Source organism: Mobula hypostoma, chromosome 12 (assembly GCF_963921235.1).
Source record: "Mobula hypostoma chromosome 12, sMobHyp1.1, whole genome shotgun sequence".
NCBI lineage: Eukaryota > Metazoa > Chordata > Chondrichthyes > Myliobatiformes > Myliobatidae > Mobula > Mobula hypostoma.
The window spans coordinates 107871454-107887688 of record NC_086108.1 but is presented as its reverse complement, the minus strand read 5'-3'; the positions used below and the strand labels follow the sequence as shown (position 1 = coordinate 107887688).

The 16235-nt window shown below is 44.6% G+C and overlaps 1 protein-coding gene across 2 annotated transcripts in view; it reads right to left on the bottom strand.

The window, feature by feature from the left end:
• The window catches only part of adgrl2a (adhesion G protein-coupled receptor L2a), a 982900-nt gene that overhangs the window by 554975 nt on the left and 411690 nt on the right, over positions 1-16235 (bottom strand). For both annotated transcript variants that reach the window (XM_063064760.1, XM_063064761.1), the window contains exon 3: positions 954-1003. The gene's annotated coding sequence lies outside the window, so the exon portion shown is untranslated. The remainder of the gene's footprint in view (positions 1-953; positions 1004-16235) is intronic.

Below are 16235 nucleotides of genomic sequence, written 5' to 3'. Positions count from 1 at the left end.
ATGGGCAACTGCTGGTCTTCCATACAACCTTGCTCAGGGCTGCACCCTGGAGAGTGAAGACTTTCCAGGCGCAGATCCATGGTCTCGCAAGACTAACGGATGCCTTTATTATTTATTTTGGTCATTGTAAGATGTTCTGTGAGGCTAGGGTTAAATAGGTGGGCTGCAGGTAATCCAGCTCATTGGGCCAATAGGGCCTGCTCTGCGCTGTAATTCTAAATCAATAACATTTACAAATAGCACAGCTACCACTCATGTAACCCCTGGGGTGGTATACTACTGCAATAACCGAGGGTCTTCCTCACCCAGCCTGGCCTCTCCCTGTCCAGTAGCAGAAGACCTTCCCCATCGAGCTTCAGTGCACCCCTCAGCACAAACTCCTGCAGCCTGTAATGTGCCATATTATATAAAAATATCATTAGAGGTTAAAATATAGAGATGGAATAAACTGTGCATAAATGTATAAATACCAGCATGTATTTACAATGTGCACAGCATTCTAAACAGCAGTTTAGAGTGTTTACAGTGCAGTGATGGGGGCAATTGAGCGAGATGGGATAGCTAACTGGAATGGTTGACCAGATTAACTGGCAGGGTGCAGAAACTTTTAAAATGGCATGAAGTGTTTGTTTTAATAGCTTTATAGTGCTTTCCAGAAGAGAGCTTTTGGAAAAGGCAGTTTGCAGGGTAGAGAGCGTGTGGAATAGTTTTTCCTGCCTGCTTCTTTGTCCTGGATACGTACAAGTCCTGCGGTGATGGGAGATTGAAGGCAATGAAGGTAACGATGAGAGTAAAGGTCCTCTGCTCTTGACCACATCAGAGAAGGTGTCTTAGGTGAGCCAGAGTTCCTACCCTGCACACTACAGTCACATGCTGCATACAATCCCCTCCCTTTCGGCAAAACATCACACACTCACTTAACTGCTTGATAAGAATGCAGAGCTGCAGCTTACCACATTTAGATGTTGTAGACTTCAGCATCTTGCTGGAGTTTTGAGGAATCCTGCAAAGGAAGACAAACACGTATGAAGGATTTTCATCTGAGAGGCAGTCAGGTTCAATTTACCAAACCTTTAAGTGCGCATCTCTATTAAGCACAGGAGCACTCCAGTTATGAGCGGAGCGTGGACAATGCTCAACAGGCCGAAAAGGAAGACTACAGATTAGCCTGTGACAAGGGAAGGACACAGGCAGAGTGTACTGAACTCCAGATCTCTGCTGGTATTTTCAGGGAAAGAAATACAGGTATTTGCCATCAATGCACGTTGGTTATTTGTCAGTCATAGTCACAGAACACTACAGTACAGAAACAGGCCCCTCAGCCCATCTAGTTTGTGCCAAACTAACAATCTGCCTAGTCCAATCGACCGGACCATACACTCCATACTCCTCCCATCCATGTATCTACCCAAATTTCTCTTAAATAGAGTCACAGAAAAGTACAGCACTGATACAGGCCCTTTGGCCCATCTAATCCATGCTGAACCATTTAACCTACCAACTCCCACCAACCTAGCCCTCCGTAACCCTACCATTCATGTACCACCTATCCAAACTTCTCTTAAACACTGACAATGAGCTTGCATGCACCTCTTGGGCTGGCAGTTTGTTCCATTCTCTCACAACCTTCTGTGCCCTTTAAACATCTTCCCTTTCATTTTTAACCCCATGACCTCTAGTTCTTGTCTCAGCCAACCTCAGTGAAAAGAGCCTACTTGCATTTGCCCTGTTTACACCCCTCAAAGTTTGTATACCTATGTCAGATCTCCCTTTAATCTTCTACCTCCAGTCTTTCTCAGTTTATCCATAATTTAAATATTGAATTTATTTAAATCTTACATCCACCCCACAACACGAGGGAGTAAAAATCTTTGCGTTATGACTCTGTTGTAATGGACAGACATGTGAATTTAAGTCTAATGGCTTGTAGAAAGAAGCTGTCCCATAGCCTGTAGGTCCTGACTTGAATGCTGTGGTACCGTTTGCCAGACGGAAGCAGCTGAAACAGTTTATAGTTGGTGTGACTGGTGTCACTAATGAGTTTCTCATTGTAAATGCTTGCAAGAAAATTAATCTCAAGGTAGTATATGGTGACATATAAGTACTTTGAAAATAACGCAAACACGAGGAAATCTGCAGATGCTGGAAATTCAAGCAACACACACAAAATGCTGGTGGAACACAGCAGGCCAGACAGCATCCATAGGAAGAAGCACAGTCAATGTTTCAGGCCGAGACCCTTCGTCAGGACTTGAACTGTGTCTCAGCCTGAAACTTCGACTGTGCTTCTTCCTATGGATGCTGCCTGGCCTGCTGCGTTCCACTAGCATTTTGTGTGTTACTTTGGTAATAAATTTACTTTGAACTTTGAAATTTCATGTGGCCTCCACTATATCAGAGTAGATTGGATGAGCTAAAAGGCCTAATTCTGTGTCTATGCATTATAGTGTTTCCAGATAGAAGCAGCTTTATTGAGCACCTGCAAAGTTGCCATCTGGAGCTCCCAGTTACCAGCAATTTTAGTTCCCCTCCCTATCATCACACCAACATAGAACATAGAAATCTACAGCACACTACAGGCCCTTCAGCCCACAATGTTGTGTCAACCATGTAACCTACTCTAGAAACAGCCTCTTTTACTGCAAGGGTGAGACTAAATGCAAACTACAGGAACAGAACCTCATGCTCCACCTGGGTAGTCTATACTACAAAGGCATGAACATTGGATTCTCCAATTTCCAGTCAAATGTCTCTTTTCTCTTTCCTAAACACAATAGCTTCTGCAGATGCTGGAAATCCAGAGCAACACACACAAAACGCTGGAGAAACTCAGCAGGTCAGGCAGCACCTATGGAGGGGATTAAAAGAGACAACTTTTTGGTCCAACAGGGTCTCAGCCTGAAACGTCAATTCTTTATTTCTTTCTGTATATGCTGCCTGACCTGCTGAGTTCCTCCAGCATCTTCGGTGAGTTATTCTTTTCTCTCTCCTCCTGATCTACCCAGTTCCCCCCCCACACACAATTCAATCCCACCAGCCTCTTTCTTCCTCTTCCTTAAATACAATGTTCAACCCGCGAGATTCTGCAGATGCTGAGAATCCAGAGAAACACACACAAGACATTGGAGGAACTCAGCAGGTCAGGCAGCATCTACGGCGAGGAATAAGCACTCAATGTTTCAGGCTGAGAGCCTTCTTCAGGACTGAAAAGGAAAGGGGAAGATGCTAGAATAAAAAGGTGGGGGGGAGGGGAGAGACGATTAGCTAGAAGGTGATAGGTGAAGCCAGGTGGGTTGGAAAAATAAATTGCTGGAGCAGAGCAAATCTGATGGGAGAGGAGAGTGGACCACAGGAGAAAGGAAAGACAGAGGGGACCCAGGGGGAGATGACAGGCAGGTGAGAAGAGGTCAGAGGCCAGACATACCATAGACCTCTACCATTTATCTGGTTCTGTCAGGTTTCGGTGGGACTCAAGTGCAGACCAACGAATACTTTTTCACCAGGGTTTATTAGGGAGCCCAAGGGCAAACGTCTTTCAAAAACGGAAGGCAGGTACGAATCCAAAATGGTAGACAGAGGTCTTACCAGGAAAGGCAGTCAGGCGAGGGCAGACAATTCAGAGCGCACAGGCAAAAATCAGGTCCAGGAACAGGCAAAATCCAAAACACAGAATCAAGCAAAATCAGTTGGCAGAAGACACAATGACAGGCTAGAACGACACAGGTCAGAATCTGGGACAAACTGGCAGAAAATGCTAGTCAAGGCAGGGTCTAAATGGACAGGGTAATGAGTGAAAATTAGACACAGGTGGGTGCAAATGAGGAGACAAGCAGGTAATTGGAGGAAGTCCAAAAAAGGAAAGGGGCTGGGCCAGAACCCACATGGCCAGGTGAAAGAAAACAGAAATTAAAGACTGTCGTGATCCAGAGCTACCAGCAGAGGCCCTTCGACCCAGTGTTCAGGCCGGATGCTTAACACCATTAAACAATGTGTCCATGGACTCCCAAGTTGGGAACCCCTGTTCTACGATAAATAGGGATGATTCATCGACTGAAAAAATTCCCTCGAGTCAGTAGTTCTCTACAGAACCTTGAGTGATATCCTCCTTCCAGCACAGGAACAGGCCCTTTGGCCCACAATGTGTGTGCCGAACATAACGTCAGTTTTAACTTAGTGCAGGTTATCCATTACAGGAAGGACATGGAGGTTTCAGAGAGGCTACAGAAGACCAGAAACAGGACCATCAACCCATTTTTTCCATGCTGAACTATTAATCTGTCCAGTCACATCAATCTGTAAATGGGCCATACCCCTCCCGTCCATATACCTATAAAAAATTTCTCTTTAAAATGTTGAAATCGGTCCCACATTCACCACTCGCACCGGCAGTTCGTTCCACACTCTCATAACCCTCCGAGTGAAGAGGCTCTCCCAAAGGTTCCCCGTTAAAATACCTTTCACCCCGAGACCCATATCCTCTCGTTCTAGTCTCACCCAATCTCAGGGGTAAAAAAGCCTGCTGCGAATGCTCTGAAATCTGGTTTTGGTTTCTCAGGCGTGTTATTCTGTCTGCGAGCTGCTGGGGGCAGTGCGTTCTATCAGTTGCGGCTGACAGTCGGCCGAACCTGTGCAGAGACCACAGTCAGCTCTTCCCTCAGTCGGGAAACGAGCGGCGGGGGAGAAAAAAGGTTGTGAGAAGGATAAAGGGAGCAGCCGGCAACTCGCCCAGCACCGGGTGCAAGGCTGAGCAGCCGTCTCGGTATCAGCCTGTCCGAGAAATCAGCGCTGACTGCTCACACCCCGTCTCTGTGCCCGTGAGGCGGGTGCCACAAAATGAGCAAACGGGCCAGATTTAATTAACTGAAGACCTCCACATTTCATCACCTATTGCTATGGTAACATTCAGTTACGCGGCAACGAGGCAGGTTTTAATCGGGAGAAGAGTCTTCTTACCGTTGCTGCTGGAATGTGGTTGAATTTACAGCTAAGGTTTGATCCCGCCGATAATTCCCCGTAACTTAAAGTATAGAACATGGAACACTACAGCACAGTACAGGTCCTTCGGCCCACAACGTTGTGCCGAGCTTTCTAACCCGTCCCCCCTATGTAGTCGTTCAGTTCAGGCGGCGCCTACGGAGAGGAATGAACCGGTGACATTTCGGTCCGGAACCCTTATCAGGACTGTCTCAGCCTGAAATGTCGACTGTTGATTCCACTGCATAGACACTGCCTGATCTGCTGAGTTCCTCCAACATTTTGTGTGTGTGTGTGTGTGTGTGAATTTCCAGCATCTGCAGAATCTCTTGTTCGCTACTCCACCCCGATTTCTGTCATCCAGTGCCTTCAATGACCCTAATATATCTGCCTCGGCCACTGTCCACTGGCAGTGTGTTCCATGCACCCACCACTCTCTGTGGACAATTCCCCCCCAAAAATAAACTTTACTCCAGTCAGCTCAAAATTATGCAGCCTTGTATTAGCCATTTCCACCCTGGGAATAGGTCTGTAGCTGTCCACTCAATTTTGTGCCAGTTCATTTGAAATAAAGTATCTTAATTATAGTTAACAATGCATTGACAGGGAGACACAGTGGCTGAAGAATACAGAGTGAAACTGGGCTTTCCTTTGGTAATCATAAAGGACCCAGGTCCATGAAACCAAATAAACATTCCGCTCTGAGTGTTTATATTTTCATTTCTCTGAGACTTTTCCTATGTGACAAACACAAGAAAATCTGCCAATGCCGGAAATCCAAAGCAACACACACACACACACACAATGCAAGAGGAACTCAGCAGGCCAAGCAGCATCTATGGAAGAGTAAACAGTTGATGTTTCAGGCCAAAACCCTTCATCAGGACTGATAACTATTGCTGCCTGGCAATAGTCCAGCAGTGTAACAGTATGTTCCTTTCCTATGTTATTCTGGTTTGCATCTGATACTGAGATAATGGTGGCTCTTGGTGAAGAAGGCATTTCAGCAGCAATACAGTTGATTCCCTTTAACTGGGACACATCAGGACCGGTACATTTCGCCCTATTAAACAGCTGCCCCAATTAGCCAAAGTTTCATGGAAATAGATAAAAAGGTATAAAAGAGACAAACTATTGTTTAACTGAATAACAAATTATGTACTTAAATGAAATGCAGAACAAATTAGAACATCGCCAATACTACTACAGTACTATGAAACAGTGTATTAGTTTGTAATAGTTAGCAATGGAGGAAGTCGTCCGGTGTACACTGCTATGATCTTTTGAGTGGCTGAACAAAATCAGCACAGATACCTGGTGCAGATAATGGACTGCATTCATACAATGCTTTCAACAATTGCATCCTTCAAATCTTCCTTTTCATTGTAACATTCACGATGGCTGTTAATACCTTCAAATTCGTCATCGTTCCTAACTTGTTGGAAGTAGTGAATTTGTTTCATTTTCTCTCCTGACCGTTTCTAACTTCTCCAAGCCTGGAATGTTTGAAACAAAACAATTTTGATTCGAGGATATCCTCAGAAGATCCTCAAGAAGGTGACGTCCGTCATCATCCATCATCCCGTTCAACTGCCTTTCGAAAGTTGTGAATGTGCCTGGCACAACCATTTCTTCTGGTAGCTCAGTCCACACAGATCCTACGCTTTGTGTAAAAATGTTTCCCCTCCGATCTCTCCCTCTACCTTAAACCTACACTCAGTGGCCACTTTATTAGGTATGTCCTGTCACTAATGAAGTAGTTACTGAGGGTATTTTCATGGTCTTCTGCTGCTGCAGCCATCCACTTTAAGGTTTGAGGTGTTGTGCGTTCAGAGATGCTCTTCTGCACACCACCGCTGTAACGCCTGGTTATTTGAGTTACCGTCCCCTTCCTGTCAGCTTGAACCAATCAGGCCATTCTTGTCTGACCTTTCTCATTAACTAGGCGTTATTGCCACAGAACTGCCACTCAATGGGTGTCCCTTTTTTTTTTAAATGTTTTTTGGTCCATTCTCTGTAAACTCTTAGAGACAGTTGTGTGTGAAAATCCCAGGAGATCAGCAGTTTCTGAGATACTTAAACCACCCTGTCTGGCACCAACAATCATTCCATGATTAAAGTCACTCACAGCACTTTTCCTTCCCATTCTAATGTTAGGTCTGGACAACAACTGAACCTCTTGACCATGCCTGCATGCTTTTATGCATTGAGTGGCTGACTTGGTATTTGCATTGCAGGTGTACCTAATAAACTGGCTACTGAGTGTACCGCACTGCTATTTGTGCAGATTGTTCGCTGCATTTACCTACAGAGCAACATTGCTACTCTGCCGAAGTAACTCATTGCCATTGCTAGCATGCCCAGAGGAATTGAATAACATGATATTAATTCCTCATCCGAGTGATGAACAACTCATCATTTTGTCACCAGACATGGGCAGAGAGCAGGAAGAGTCCACATTTCTAATTAAAATCGGCCCGCTTATCCTCGCCGTCTTGCAGGTTGTTTAAGTCCAAATACGGCAAATGCTTCCAGAAACAGATTATTCACCGGCGTTCCAAGCAGCCTGACTACATTAATATTCATGTGGAATTTCAATACTCTGCGATGTGTTCTCACTCAATGCTTGCCAATAACATGGTGCCGAGATTCGCCACGTCCTCCTCTACTGCAGATACAACATTAAACCGAAATGGGCAGCATAGTAGCATTGTGGTGAGCACAAAGCTTTACAGTACAGGCGACCTGGGTTCTACTCCCACCGCGGCCTGTAAGGAGCTTGTACGTTCTCCCTGTGACCGGGTGGGTTTCCTCCGGGTGCTCCAGTTTCCTCCCACAGTCCAAAGCTGTACTGGTTGGTAGGTTAATTGTCCCATGATTAGGCTCAGATTAAATTTGGGGATTGCTGACTGGTGTGGCTTGAAGGGCCAAAAGGGCCTATATTGTGTGCTGTATCTCAATAAATAAAAAAAAGGTCCTCACAATTCCCATGATGCTCGTTCAGAGGACTCATCTTTTTAAATCTGCTTATTTACTTATTGATTATTTGATTGATACATTGTGAAACACACCTAACCAGCCCACTGAGCCACGCTGCCCAGCAACCCACTGATTCAACCCCCAGCCTACTCACAGGACGATTTACAACCTACCAACTGGTACGTATTTGGACCATGGAAGGAAACTGGAGGAAACCCAAGTTACATGGGAAGGACATCCAAAATTTCTTATAGTGGACTCCGGAATTGAACTTTGAATTCCCATCCCCCAAGCTGCAATAGCATCATGCTCATTTTTTTTTGTTGAAACTTGAAAGATTCGGAGGACATAGAGCACAGAACTGTACAGCACAGGATAGACCCTTTGCCCCATAATATTGTACCAAACTAAATAAACCAAAGATTCCTCTTCACTGCACATTGGCCATAGCCCTCCCTGAATGCAAGTAGCTCTCCTCCATTCCTTTTTCCCATGGTCCACTCTACCTCTCCTATCAGATTCCTTCTTCTTCAGCCCTTTACCTTTTCCACCTATCACCGTGCAGCTTCTCACTTCGTTCCCCCTTTCTTCACCCACCCACCTTCCCACTCTTCTGGTTTCATGTATCACTTACAGTTTGTACTTCTTCCCCTCCCCCTACCTTCCATGTCCTCTCCATGTCCACTGTGTCTTGGTCTTTCAATATTCCGCAGATCTCAATGAGATTCCTCCCCCCATTCTTCTAAACTCCAGCGAGTACAGGTCCAGAGCCATCAACCACTCCTCATACGTTAACCCTTTCACCTGTATGTTCTGTTTTTAATTTTGTTCTCTGACCTGCTCTTGTTGCCCAGTGGTTTTGTGGCTGGTCCATTTAAGTTTCTGCCCAGTAATTGCCCTCAGGATAATGATGGGGTGATATTCATCTCATTGTTCTCCATTACCGAAAATACTCATTTCCTGGTGAATGCATGGTGCCATTGACACACGGTAAAGGGGTTTGGGATTCCGGGAAGATGCAAAAGAAATGCAAAACTTAAGAACATGGATAGATAGATACTTTATTTAGATACACTAATACACACACACATACACAAAAACACACACAGACACGCTCAGACATACGCATGGACACAGACACAGACACAGACACACACACACACACAAAGGAAATTACAGCATCACAGCAGCATGACAAATGCACAAATATACAAATATTAGAAGAGAAATAGGGAAGAATAAAAAAAGTTAACTCAAGCAGTCTAAGAGGAGTTAACTCAAGCAGTCACTTCCTCGGCTGTAGTTTGACTCATTATAATGGCCAAGGGAAGAATGACCTCATATAGCACTCTTTGGAGTAGTGCACTTGTCTATTACTAAAAGTATTCCTCTGTTCAGCCAAGGTGGCATGCAGAGGGTGATTGTCCAGAATTGCCAGGATTTTCTGTAGGGTCCCTTGTTCTACCACAGCATCAAACATAGAAAATGCATGATTGAATGCAGGAGCAGACTCAATGGGCCAAATGGCACAATTCTGCTCCAATGTCTTATGGTCTTTTGCAACAGTACAGGCTCTTCAGCCCATGATGTTGTGTTAGCCCTTTAACCTACTCTAAGCTCAATCGACCCCTTCCCTCCTATATGGCTCTCCCTCATGTGTCTATCTAAGAGTCTCTTAAATGTCCCTAACATATCTGCTTTTGTCAACACCCCAGACAGGATGTTCTAAGCACCCACCATTTCCTGTACAAAAAACTTACCTCTGACATTCCTCCTCTATTTTCTTCCAAACACATTAAAGTTTTGCCCTTTCATATTAGCTATTCTTCCCTCGGAAAATGTTCTGGCTGTCCATTCTATCAATGCCTATTATTATCTTATACACTTCTGTCCAATCTTTTAAATGTCCCTAATGGGTGGTAGGGTCTACCAAAAGAGGTCCAAGGGACTCCTTCCCTCCACTAGCCTGCAGGGCACCCTTGGGCAAGGTGTAGCATCCACTTAGCCCTCCCCAAAACACAACCCCCCAATCAGGGTCATGTGAAGCCATGGGAGTGGGTGGTGGATGGTCGTATGTGAAGCTGGTGCATATCACAAGTCCTGGTTATGACGCCAGGCAGACAACCTCTGAAGAGTATTGACAATGGCTGGGGTCACCTGTGTTGTTAAGACACTGCTCAAAAGAAGACAATGGCAAACCACTTCTGTAGAAAAAATTGCCAGGAATAATCACGGTCATGGAAAGACTATGATCACCCACGTCACACAATATGGCACATAATGAATGAACAAACAAATGTATCTGCCTGGCAGCGTGTTCCACACACCCACCACTCTCCGTGTAGAAAAACTTAACTCTGACATATATTTTACATATACCCCCTATAACTTTCCTCCAATCACAGTAAAATGATGCCCCCTCGCATTAGCCATTTCTGTGCTGGGAAAATGTCTCAGTCTGCCAACTCCATCTGTGCCTCTGATCATATTATACAGCAGATATCATACATCGAGTACACTGAGGTAGTAAAAAGTAAAGAGAACGCATATTATGGTGTTCCACACACCAATCGTTCTCTGTGTAAAAATTACCTTTGATATTCCCCCTATGCTTTTCTCCAATCACCTTAAAGTTACTAAGGATCGAGGATCAACTTTATTCACCTTATTAATTTACATGTATTAAGAATTTGCTGTGGGGTGTTGGTGCGCTTTGCAACAAAAACAACATTCAACAATTATACAGAATAAAGAATTATATAAAAATAAAGGCAGAGGTACAGATGTGGAATAAAATGTACATAAATACATAAATGTACATGGAGGAATTTAAGGTGGGGGCTTATATGGGAGGCAGTGTTTGAGGGTCGGCACAACATTGTGGGCCGAAGGGCCTGTACTGTGCTGTACTATTCTATGTTCTATGTAATACCAGCATGCACTTACAATGTAAGCAGCATTATAAAAGGTGGTTCAATGTGTTTACAGTACAGCGCAGTGACGGGGGTAATGTATAGAGGAGAGTGGGGAGGGCAACTAGAATGATGGATCAGATTAACTGCCTGGGGGAAGCAAATCTAAGATGGTGTGAAGTTTTTGTTTTACTCGCCTATTTCCAGTGGAGAGCTTTTGCTCCTTGTATTAGGCATTTCTGCCCTGAGAAAAAAGTCTTTATTTTTTAGCAAAACTTAACTAAAATAAAAACAAGAGACCTTTTGAGACTCAACTTAAAGCAAAACACATGTAGGGAAAAAAAATCTGTTTCTCTCCCATCTACCGACGTGTGCCAGAGCCACTTAATTCCATTGTAGTAATGGAATACATGCAGCTATGGAAACAATCAGCCCTTCAGAATACACATGCAGGCAGTCAAATTAATGAAGGCTGATTTCTTAGCCGTTTCTACACACCAGTTCATCGCTGTGCTATGTTGTAGGACAAAGTCATCAATTTGTATTCAAAATGACGAAGTTGCTTTGCTGACCTTCATGGCTACACAGAATACAGAGTCATAGAGACATAGAAGAGTACAGCACAGAAACAGACCCTTCTGCTGATTTAGTCCGTGCTGAACTATAAATCTGCCCAGCTCCATCAACCTGCACCCAGATCATACCTCACTCATCCAAGTACCTACAAAAACTTCTCTTAAATGCTAAAAGCCAGCCCACATCCACCACTCCTGCTGGCAGCTTGCTCTCCACTCGCACCACCCTCAGAGTGAAGAATTTCCCCTTAAACACTTCACCCTTCACTCTTAACCCATGACCTCTTCTTCTAGTCTTACCCATATTGCTCCACACAGAAAAGTTAGCAATGCTCTCCAGGAAAGGTGTACACACACACACATACACACACACACACACACAAATACACAATAGATGCATTTAATTTGCTTCAAAACAAGAATTCTGAACCCAGCCTAAAACACGGGTAATTTGCAGGGTTCTTAACCTGCAATTATCTCCAGTAACAATGTAAATAAACACAAATCACTGAATCAACGGCCTGCTTCAAAGCTCTGGCTGATGAAAGGTTAAATACAACAATTGCGCTGATTATGTTGATCTGCCCAGGCTTCAAGCTGCTGGAATGGCCGCCTGTCTGCCAATCACTTTCTCCCTATTTTGAAAAAACAGCACAATCACAATCACGGTTACGTCTGATTGACAGACTGGCGCTGTAAGGTGGTATTTAAAGGAACATACAATAACTTGCTGGCGCCACACACAATCTGGTGATGCATACTGTATAGTGGCATATGGTGTACATACATTGTGCCTGCATTTAACGCAAAGCTTTACAAGGCTGGTGATCAGCAATCAGTGTTCCATTCTCATGTTGCCTGTAAGTAGTTTGCACGTTCTCACCGTGACTGTGTGAGTTTCCACCAGGTGCACCGGCTTCTAATAATCATAGTCATGGAGTCATAGAAAAATACAGCACAGGAAGAGGCCCTTCAGCCCATCTATTCCGTGCGAAACATTGAAACTGTCTTCTTCTATCGAATTGCACTGAGACCATAGCCCTCCATACTGCTATACTATCCATGTACCTATTCAAACTTCTCTTCAATGTTGAAATCGAGCTCGCTTGCATCACTTGCACTGGCAGCTCATTCAACACTGTCACAGCCCTCTGAATGATGAAGTTTCCCCTCATGTTCCCGTTAATTTTTTTCACCATTCACTCTAATCCATGACCTAGGGTTATAGACCCACCCAACCTCAGAGGAAAAATTCCCACATTCCGGAGACGTACAGGTTAAGGTAATTGAGTTGTGGGCATGCTATATTGGCGCCAGATGCATTGTGACACTTGCGGGCTGCCCCAGCACATCTTCATATTGAGTTGATCATTGACGCAATGTTTCAAAAAGTACAATGTTCAAAGTTAATTTATTTACATATATGTTACCATATACTACCTTGAGATTCATTTTCTTGCGGCCATTCGCAGGAAAATAAAGAAATAAAACAGAATTTATGAGAAGTACATATCGCAGAGATGGACTTACTGTACATCCAATGCACTGTATGTTTTGATATGCATGTGACAAATAAAGCTAGCCTTTAAATCTCTAATCTTGTTTCGGTCACCTGCACATCACTTACTGCTGGATCCCCTCCTCTTTCCCTTTTTCCTATGGTTCACTCTCCTCTCCTACCAGATTCCTTCTTCTCCAGCCCGTGGCCTTTCCCATCCACCTGGCTTCACCTATCACCTTCCAGCTGGTCTTCCTACCCTGGCCCCACCTTTTTATTCTGTCATCTTCGCCCTTCAGTTCCAGTCTTGATGAAGGGTCTTGGCCCGAAATGTCCGCTGTTTATTCATTTCCACAGATGCTGTCCGATCTGCTGAGTTCCTCCAGCATTTTGTGTGTGTTGCTCTGGATTTCCAGCGTCTGCAGAATCTCTCTTGTTACTAAGTGCTGGAGTTGGGATGTTACGTTTGCAGTTGTACAAGAGGGCAGTAAGACTGCACCTCGGTTTTGGTTGTTTTAGGACGGCTGTCATTAAGCTGAAAATAGTGCAGATAAAACAGAAGATTAACAACGATGCTACCAGAATTTAAGGACCTGAGCTTTAGGGAGAGGTATGTACACACACACACACACACACACACACACACACACACACACACACACACGCACACGTATACACTCACACATATATACACACACAAAATCACACTCTCATACACACACAAACACACATACATGCGTGCACACACAATCACACACACACACACACACACACACACACACACACACACACACACACACTCTCTCTCTCACCCCATGGGTGTCCCACTCTATTGCAGCATTCTGGCTGGTTGTGGGTTGTAAACAGCCAGGTGAGACCCATCTGTCTGAAGCAACTGGTTTTCAGGGTCGACCGTGGATCTTGCATTGTAGCTGTCTACATGGTATGCATGCCAGGGCAGTACAATATGGAGAGCAAGCTGTTGCCCATGCAGCAGGCATCCCCTCTCCATACATCTGATGAACCCAAAGGAATAGACAATAGACAATAGGTGCAGGAGTAGGCCATTCGGACCTTCGAGCCAGCACCACCATTCACTGTGATCATGGCTGATCATCCACAATCTGTACCCTTTTCCTGCCTGCTCCCCATATCCCTTGACTCTGCTATCTTTAATAGCTCTATCTAACTCTTTCTTGAAAGAATCCAGAGAATTGGCCTCCACTGCCTTCTGAGGCAGAGCATTCCACAGATCCACAACCCTCTGTGTGAAAAAGTTTTTCCTCAACTCCGTTCTAAATGGTCTACCCCTTATTCTTAAACTGTGCCCTCTGATTCTGGACTTCTGGTTCTGGAATGGCAGAGACCGATACATTTTGACTACACCAGCAGTGTCACAGGAATTACCAGTCAGCGTTGAACTTAACGTAGGGCTGCCTTAGGGATGTCACTTCCGGATTTTTCCCTCAGGGTTTACTCCTGAAGCCTTCCCCATGAGTGGGTCTATCCGCAAGGCAGTGGAGGCTTGTGACCACAGTTTTCCTTGTCCTGCCAGCCACGGCTGATGAGACCCACCTGTCTGAAGCGACTGGTTTTCAGGTGCCAGTAACCTGCCTTTGCCTCTTCTCCTGTCAGTAGAAATGGTTCTGTCGGGCTTGGTAGCTAAGCCACATGTGAAGGCCGGGAGCTGGACCTGGTTGTCAGAGGCTATTTGAGACGCATGCCAGTGGGAGTGTTTAATAGGTAGTGAGTGCTAATCCCTACTACCTCTCCTGGCTATGACAACCTAAAGGATCCACTAACTTGTCTACCTGTGCCACAATGAGCAGGCAGCTAGGAACTCCCCAGCTGAAAGGCATTGATTGTGTGGATAATCAGAGGCTTTTTTCCAGGGCTGAAATGGTTGCCACAAGAGGACACAGGTTTAAGGTGCTTGGAAGTAGGTACAGAGGAGATGTCAGGGGTAAGTTTTTTTATTCAGAGAGTGGTGAGTGCGTGGAATGGGCTGCTGGCAACAGTGGTGGAGGCGGATACGATAGGGTCTTTTAAGAGACTTTTGGTTAGGTACACGGAGCTTAGAAAAATAGAGGGCAATGGGTAAGCCTAGTAATTTCTAAGGTAGGGACACGTTCGGCACAACTTCGTGGGCCGAAGGGCCTGTATTGTGCTGTAGGTTTTCTACATTTCTAACTTGTACCCCAAGCTCCTTATCATTTATTGAATTTGTCCAGTATTAGATAACCCAGACTGCAACAAATCATTCTTGCCTGCATTAAATCCCAACTCTCCGGCTGATTTAGAACATAGAACATATAATTGGTACAGCACAGGATCAGGCCCATTGACCCACAGTGCTGTGCTGAACCAATTACATTAGTCATCAAATGGCTAAGTAATCTAATCCCCTCTGCCTACACAATGCCCATATTCCACCATTTTCCTCACATTCATGTGCCTATCTAAACACCTCTTAAAAGTCATTAATGTACCTGTCTCCACCACCACCCCAGGTAGCACATTCCAGACACTCACCAGTCTAGTCTCTGTGCAAAGAACTTGCCCCTCAGATCTCCTTTGAAATTGTCAGTTCTCACCTTAAAAGCATGCTGTCTAATATCAGTCATTTCAATCCTGGAGAAAAAGATAATGTCTGCCTATTCTATCTATGTGTCTCATATTCTTATAACCCTCTCACAGAGGGACCTCTATGTCCTTCTGTATTTGGGGCAACAATTCTTGCCAAACTGGTAAACCGGTTTATGAGTCACATGCAGCAGGATACAGTGAAAAATTTGTCTTGCGTACCCTTCACACTGATCATTTCATTACAGTGAGGTTGCAGAGTTCAGAAGTTTTAAGTCCTTTTATTATCAAAGTACGTATACTATATACAGCCTTAGATTTGTTTTCTTATGGGCAGCTACAAAATAAAGTAACTCAATAGAACCCATTAAAGAAAGACCGTCAAACACCCAGCGTGCAGAAAAAAAAAACAAATTGCGCAAACAACAAAAGTAAGCATATGCTGAAGTTCATGAAAGTGGACAAAGCCAGTTGTCACTGCAGCTGATCCAGGAGCCTGTTAGTAGCAGGCCACAGCCTCACTTCAGCACAGAGATGAGTGAACCTTGCAGAACAGGCCCAGACACCCCAAACTTATCACTCAAGTGAGGTACAATGCAGGCAGACAGTAAGATTGAAGACAATAACAATGAGGGCATGAGTCCATCCTGTTGTACTAGGGGACTGCTCAAGAGTCTGATAACAGTAGGATAGAAGCAGTCCTCAAACATCCCA